Here is a 7,393-nt window from a genome sequence, read left to right on the forward strand (position 1 = left end):
CGCCCGGCCCTTGTTTCACCAATTACTCAACGTCCAGCAATTTTGAACTGGTGGCAGTGTTCGTACTTGCGAATTTTGCCGATCACAAACCAAATATAAGCATATTTCAGGTACAACATCAAAACTCAAGTATTAGGTGGTGTGTTCTTTTGCTAGAAAAAAACATAGGTACATAATTTTAAAGAGCTCAGTGTTTTTAGGCTGCGCTACAAATACAACGCTACGAAGAAAAGAAGGCCCACAGGAGACTATCGACTTTTGACGACATTTGCATCTAAAAACCTAAATACGCGGACAATTTTTACATATATAAAAAGTAGCATTATTTCACCTAAACGCTATAATAAACCAGCTGAAAATAACGATGTAGAAAGCACCGAAAGCTCTTTGCAGCAAAAAGGCGCAGCCAGTCAGCTATTGGGGCTGATTTTGGCCTTCTTGCTGCTTGAGATCCACGGGAGCCTTGCTCTGAGCAGATACCAGCGTCGTGGCATCCTCGGCCTTACGGCGAACGGCGCGACCAGCGTCGTCATCCCGACTCGTCGCGAAGCCCTCAACGTCCCCCTGCGTCTTCTCATTTCAGGCCATTGAGGGCTTTTCTGGAATTATCCACTGCATATAAAAAACTAACAAACCTCTGCTTCACAGACACTGAGCAAGTGGAGAAGCTGGGGGATTTCTCTTCATCATGAAATGGTATTTCTATGTTTTGCAAGTCCCTCAGATATATTTTATCAGTTATTTTTTATTATACACTCTATGTTGAGCTTTAAGGCAGTATACTTGCGGAAAACTTTTTTACATTGAAGTGAAGTCTTCACACATAATCTATGCGTATCCTACCACGAGTGAGTCCTGTTCCAGAATATCGGGTGTATTCTATATGCGAGACAGAGAGATTACTCCCCTTCTTTCTACAGGGAGCTCTTTTAGACACATTACAATGATACATTCATATTTATTTAATTTAACACGTTGTCTTTTTGCGTTTTTGGACAACCAAGAAAGTATCGCCTTCTACCGTTCACGTGTCCTAAACTCTGAGTGGCATCTCCGTCGAAATGCAACGCTGACTGCGTGAAGCGAGGACCACTTTTCACACCGATGCGAGATGAGTGTCAAGCAGGAGTTTATTTCACGTAAGTGTTCATGCGCAAAAGCAACGCCCCGGCAGCTTTGTCTTTGCTGCTAAGAGTATATGTCTGCGAGTATATCAACTACCTTTCAAAACCACAAGGTATAGCGTCGCAGTAGTGTGGCTAGATGGTATAATATATCCACTACATTTGAAACCGCGAGGTATAACCTCACAATAGTGTGACTAGATGGTAGGTTATATCTACTGCCTTTTAAAAGCACGAGGTGTATGTCACAGTAGTGTGGATATGGTATAGTATATCCACTACTTCTTAAAACCACGAGGTATCAATAGTGTGACTATGGTAATGCGCACGCAATTTACTAAGCTATGCACTTTCTTTTTTAGCGGGAGTTGTGTGTAGTGCGAATTTAGCCAACTACTGTGGTACATACGCGTTTATAATTTTCTGAAGGGATGCACACATTTCTGTAGCATATACCTGGTTGTTCGTCGAACTGCTTCCTTAATGTTTAGTAGACCAAGGACAAATCGCTGACTTTACCGAGTATCTGTGAACCATACCCGTTCACGACACCCACTCTAATTACCACGAATACCGGACGTTAGGGGCACAACTAAGAGCAGTAAAAGCAGCTACACTGTGAAATACTTAAGTATATAAGGCTACCTGTTGGACCATTAGGTTCATGCTGATCGAGGGACAGAGTTGCGCAAAAACCTCATCGTATCTTTGTGTTGCGTTAGTACAATGTTTCGTTTTTTATTTATTCTCAACTTTTCCACAGATGGTTTGTCTTTGGACGTGCTCCATAACGCTATTTCATTAAAACATCTACGCAATGTAGGCACGATATTAGTTTTATTAGGGGAAGCTCCATGGTGCAGTCGGTAGCACTTTTACCTATAATATGGCATTAGGTTGTAGTGGTTCGTTTTACTTGCAGGCACTCCTACAGAAAGATGGTGGTTGATTTTCTCATTTATTGGTTTACGCAAATGTGGTCTGATGGTTTCCTTAAAACTTTCTTGCTTTCTCTACATAAATGCTAAATTTATTGCCTCTGCCTGGCTTAGAATCTCGACTGCTTGTCGAGGATTCTCAGGACAGTCAACCCAGCTTGTGTGGCATTGAAATGGGAGGAACTCATGCTCAGGACGCCCACTTGGTCTTATCGCAACCGCAGACATGTGTTAGTGGGAATAAAATACCGTGGTAGCTTCCAGGTGCTGATACTTTACAATTAAAAATATGAACGAAAAAAACTTTTCTGTAGTTTTACAAAAACGTCCCGAGTTAACGAAATAACTAGAGCAGTACAATCTCTTCAGTGAACCATGTTACAACACGCAGATGTAGGAAAATCTACGATTCTACAGCGGAACCGAAAATCTATGGCGGAACCGAACGCCAGTCTCCAACATCTTACTTTATCCACAGCTAAAAATAACTTCAAAAATAATGACGCCCCAGACGCCGTCTTCACGATAAGAATCTCGAAGGCTATGATTTTGTTCGCAGCAACCAGAAGTAGAATATGCGTGTCGCTTGCAACACTGGTGCGAATAATCCTACAGCCAAGCCAGACCATGCTGCTTCAAGAGTCCACTTGATCACCCATTTCTAGTCATTGGTGTGGCCCAGAGAACATTTTACTGCGTATTATACGGCAACTGTCTTGCGATTGTTCCTAACGTCGGGATTACCATTGCACTGGGTCCTAGGGATACTGTGCCCAGACCAACGAAGGCGACGTAGCAACTGGAAAAGCGTAGCAGTGACGAAGATACAAGCGGGTTTGTACTGTAATGGGACAGCTTGAGGTGCCCTTGGCCCCTGCTGTACACATCGGCCATGAGTTGATTAGTCATAATAAAGAAAAACACTGGTAAAAGAAAAGTAAGAAAAGTGCTCTGTTAGTGCAATACAATGAAGGGGAATCAATTGAAAACAACAAAATATAAAACTGGCAGGTTGAACATATACTAAAAAAAATAATGCACAATCCCAATAGGTGCACTAAAAAGCGTGTAATAAAATTACTGACCATCTACAAATTTGAACGCGAGGTTAAGGGCGGAAAAAATTGTGCGTGAGTCATTGATACATACGAAGTTTAAATGTGAAACCGCAGTTCACACTTTGTTTTACTTGCACTAATATAGCCGGCGTCATTAAAGATATAATCAAAGTCGGTAATATGTTTTCATTTATTTAAAAGCTCTAAATGGTTCCTGAAAACGTGTGACGTCCCCAGCGTTCAATATGAGCGGCATACTTAGTGGTGGTAATTTGTAGACGACCGATTTTATTAAACCAGCTTGCCAAACAGAGCCAAATAGCCACCCTTGTCAGAAAACATCACAAATCTTGCAACACTTATAAAGGTTTTTTGCTAGGACTTAGTGCTAGAAAGTACTCATACAGGACCACTAACATGATTTTCAGCAATTCAAAAAGGAGCATTTCGTTTTCAAGGTGTGCACTACCAACACTCTCGACACACCGCAGTGACAAAAGAAGTATAATTTTTTTAATTTGTTTAGGGTTTTCGTCACCCAGTACTTGAAAGCAATTGTCGCTGCGGTGGACGTTGCCACAACACGTTAGCACAATTCACGAAGTTAGCGTAATCTGTGTCGGGCATGCAGTCTAAAGTGATAGAATTTTCTGTGAGAATCGACAGCTCTTGAATGATTTTCACTCGCCGTTGCTTAACGTGCGACTGACAGCGAACTGACAGCTGTTGTTAGTACGTCGCGACTTGCAGACTCCTGGTGACGTAATCCTTGTGTTCACAGGTCGCTGAGATAACACCTCTTGATACCGACACCATAATTCGGACTTTAGGGTAGCGGCTATAAAATATAATGAATCCGTTTGCAAGCACTACGGAACTCTTTTTAAGCGTTCTCAAAACTTGTGTTTCTATTTAGAACAAAAACCCGAAAATGTATTTGTGTCAGGACTTTTTCAAGCTTGCTAGTGTCATTCGGTGCATATCCTGTGGCTTACCTGGCATAGCGTAGGCCATCATGACTGCCATGCCGAAAAGGAGGACAACGAAAAGCAGAAGGCCGCACAGCAGGAAGTTCGGCGCGGACTGGCCACTGAAAATGTTTTGGACATTTGAATTTTGGTGAGGTGTAAAGAGACGGATGAACCTTGATTTTTCCACGTACAAAAATCACAATCGTGGAAATGTGTGTACGTATAGCGCTTTTCAAAGGTTACCTCTATACGTTATTTTTAACAGTCTCACACATCAATGTACATGTACCACATTCTGTCGCATTTAACGTGCCTCTTCACAAAGCCCACAACTCTAATTGTACAAAAAAATGAAAAAAAAATGCATGCACGTAACCCCAGATACGCCCGTATACTATTTAAATACCATTTTCTTGTATTCTTTTGCTTTCAGTTTTTTGGGGGGAGGAAAGGAGGCTGTATGCGAGAAAATAGCATATACGCAAACTATCTAAGCATCGGTAGTATTCAGATTGATTGATATGTTGGGTTTAACGTCCCAAAACCACCATATGATTATGAGAGACGCCGTAGTGGAGGGCTCCGGAAATTTAGATCACCTGAGGTTCTTTAACTTGCACGCAAATCTGAGCACACGGGCCTACAACATTTCCGCCTGCATCGTAAATGCAGCCGCCACAGCCGAGATTTGATCTCGCGACCTGCGGGTCAGCAGCTGAGTACCTTAGCCACTAGACCACCACGGCGGGGCACAGTAGTATTCAGGTACGATTGCCTAGACACAGACCCATAATTTCATTGTGAGCAACACCATGTCCGAAAGGCAGACAGTGCCCTCTGCAGTGCATCACATAGTAGCAACGATATGCCCGGTAGAATTGATCGTGTCACGTTTTAAAGGTGTGGACAACCTACAACACGAGCTGTATTGATATGTGGGGTTTTAACGTCCCAAAACTACTATATGATTATGAGAGACGCCGTAGTGGAGGGCTCCGGAAATTTAGACCACCTGGGGTTCTTTAATGTGCACCCAAAACACGAGCTGTATGCAATACATATAAGCGTTGCCATTGTAATATAAACAGGCAAGAACGAAGAACTGCCATACTTTGATAGCTTTACATTTGAAGTGTAGAGTCATAAATTTGACAATATTTTGGGCTATAAAACAGAACTCAATACGCAGGTGAAATCTTTGGCGGGCGAGCTGACATTGTTTCTGACCCTCCACATTTTTACTAACACTCATTGAATCTTCAGCGGCAGCAAGATCCAGCACTCAGACATAGCCGTCATACATTCATAAACCCTGCGGCCAATAAAACCATCGTATTTCCTGCTATTTTTCAAACTAAACTTGTGTACACAAAGGTCATGCATCTAATGAAAATTTTTCGCAATACAGGCCCAGTATTACGCGAAAAGATTATCCCAAAAAGGATACACCAACCATGACGTCCAGTCTTGGTTGCTTGAACTTGTTAAACATGAACTAAACTCGAACCTCATAAAACTGAATATGGTAGAGATATCAGCATCGATGAAAAATGTAACGCAATAACGAAGGCATAAGCTGTGTGTATAAAAGCAATGGTTAATGAAAGCTCAAATACTCACACTTCACTCTAGTTGAAAGCTAGTGAAATAAAAATAAAGAGTACAATGCCAAGAAAAACACAAACAGGTTGAGTGCAATGATGTTTGCCGACAGCCATTACTTCAAGACGGGCATCTCCTGTCGTATTTTCCTTTCGCATTATACCCAAACCATTGAGCGCATTCTCGTGCTATAAAAGTGGGTTTTGGGATTGTGACAAAAGAGTCTATTACAAAAAAAGTCGTTTTTTTATTATCATCTCAACTATATAGAAGTGAACTTGGCTGAAAGTTATTTGTACAAATTGAACTCGACTTCATACAGACGGCAGGCCTACGAACACATAAAGAAAAGAGAGGTCACCGCAAGACAGAGCGATCACAGCTGTGAACGCTGACCGAAAAGGCACACAGCGGCCGTAAACAACGTACACATCAAGAGGTATGCGCATTCCGTGGCCTTGGCATGCGCAGAGTCGATGCTTCTAAAGCCGGCATGCCCTACTGAAACGTTCCGTATGAAATCTTACGGAAAATATATGGACTCCGTAACATTTCCTTATGCTACATACGGAAAAAATATGGAGTTTTATGGAAATATACGGAAGTTGTATGGCATTTACGGAAAGCTTCTTATGGAGTATAAGGAAGGATGAGGAAATCGTATGGCGTATACGGAAAGCTTTTTATGGAGTATACCGAAAGTTAAGGAAAATGTATGGCATATATGGAAAGCTTCATGTGGAGTATATGGAAGGATAAGGAAAGATAAGGAAACTTATCGAGCATACGGAGAGTTCATGATGTAAGATATGGAAGGATAAGGAAAGTGTATGGAGTGTACAGAAGCTTTCATAAGGAAAATGCAGAATGTAAGGTCTTACGGAAATATACAGATTTTGTAAGGTGCTTACGAAAATGTGCAATAGTGTATGATAGGCATGTGGATTGTTGCAAAAATGTGGAAACTCTACAGTTGTTGTCACACTTTGAGCAGGAAATCCGAGCTCTATAAAGTTATAAATGAATGCACAGTGAGATATATAGTACAAAAGAATAATGCAGGCTAGTCTGTGTTGTCAGTCACCGCTGTTCGCCCTTTTCCAGAATGAATACAACTTCTGCAGATGACCAGGTGCTAAAGTCTGTCACACGGAAAATGCATCATTCACAAGGAATGACAATAACTGTCATTTTACTTGCATGCTGTCACACGAAAACAAATCAAGCAAAAAGCATAACTTCAAGGGCTCGTTTTATGGTAGAAACAATAATAATGAGAACTAAATTCAATGTGAATGAACTTGTCAATATTAATGAAATTGTTATCATTAACATTGGCAAAGAGAAATGTCATTTTAAAATATCGACCATGAGCTTAGCTCTCCTGAGCACCGACAAAAGAAATGAAAATCGATGAAAATTAATTGCATGTAGCCTAAAAATAATTCTTTATTGATAGTATGTGCTCCTACAATATAAATACAGCTATACACAACTTGCCACAGCTTCACGACAGAAACGAGGTAGGGGCAGAGGGAGTGGTCAGAAAAATAATTAAGTATGAGAGCACAACTCACATGTACAAACACATAATGGTGCTTATCATTGATGCACGAATGGTCGTGTATAGAGCTGGGTCGTTTTGAGATTTTCAAAAGCATTGTTTCAGACCACCATGCAGATTACGCTTCAATTGTAGT

Source organism: Rhipicephalus microplus, chromosome 7 (assembly GCF_043290135.1).
Source record: "Rhipicephalus microplus isolate Deutch F79 chromosome 7, USDA_Rmic, whole genome shotgun sequence".
In the NCBI taxonomy this organism is placed as follows: Eukaryota; Metazoa; Arthropoda; class Arachnida; order Ixodida; family Ixodidae; genus Rhipicephalus; species Rhipicephalus microplus.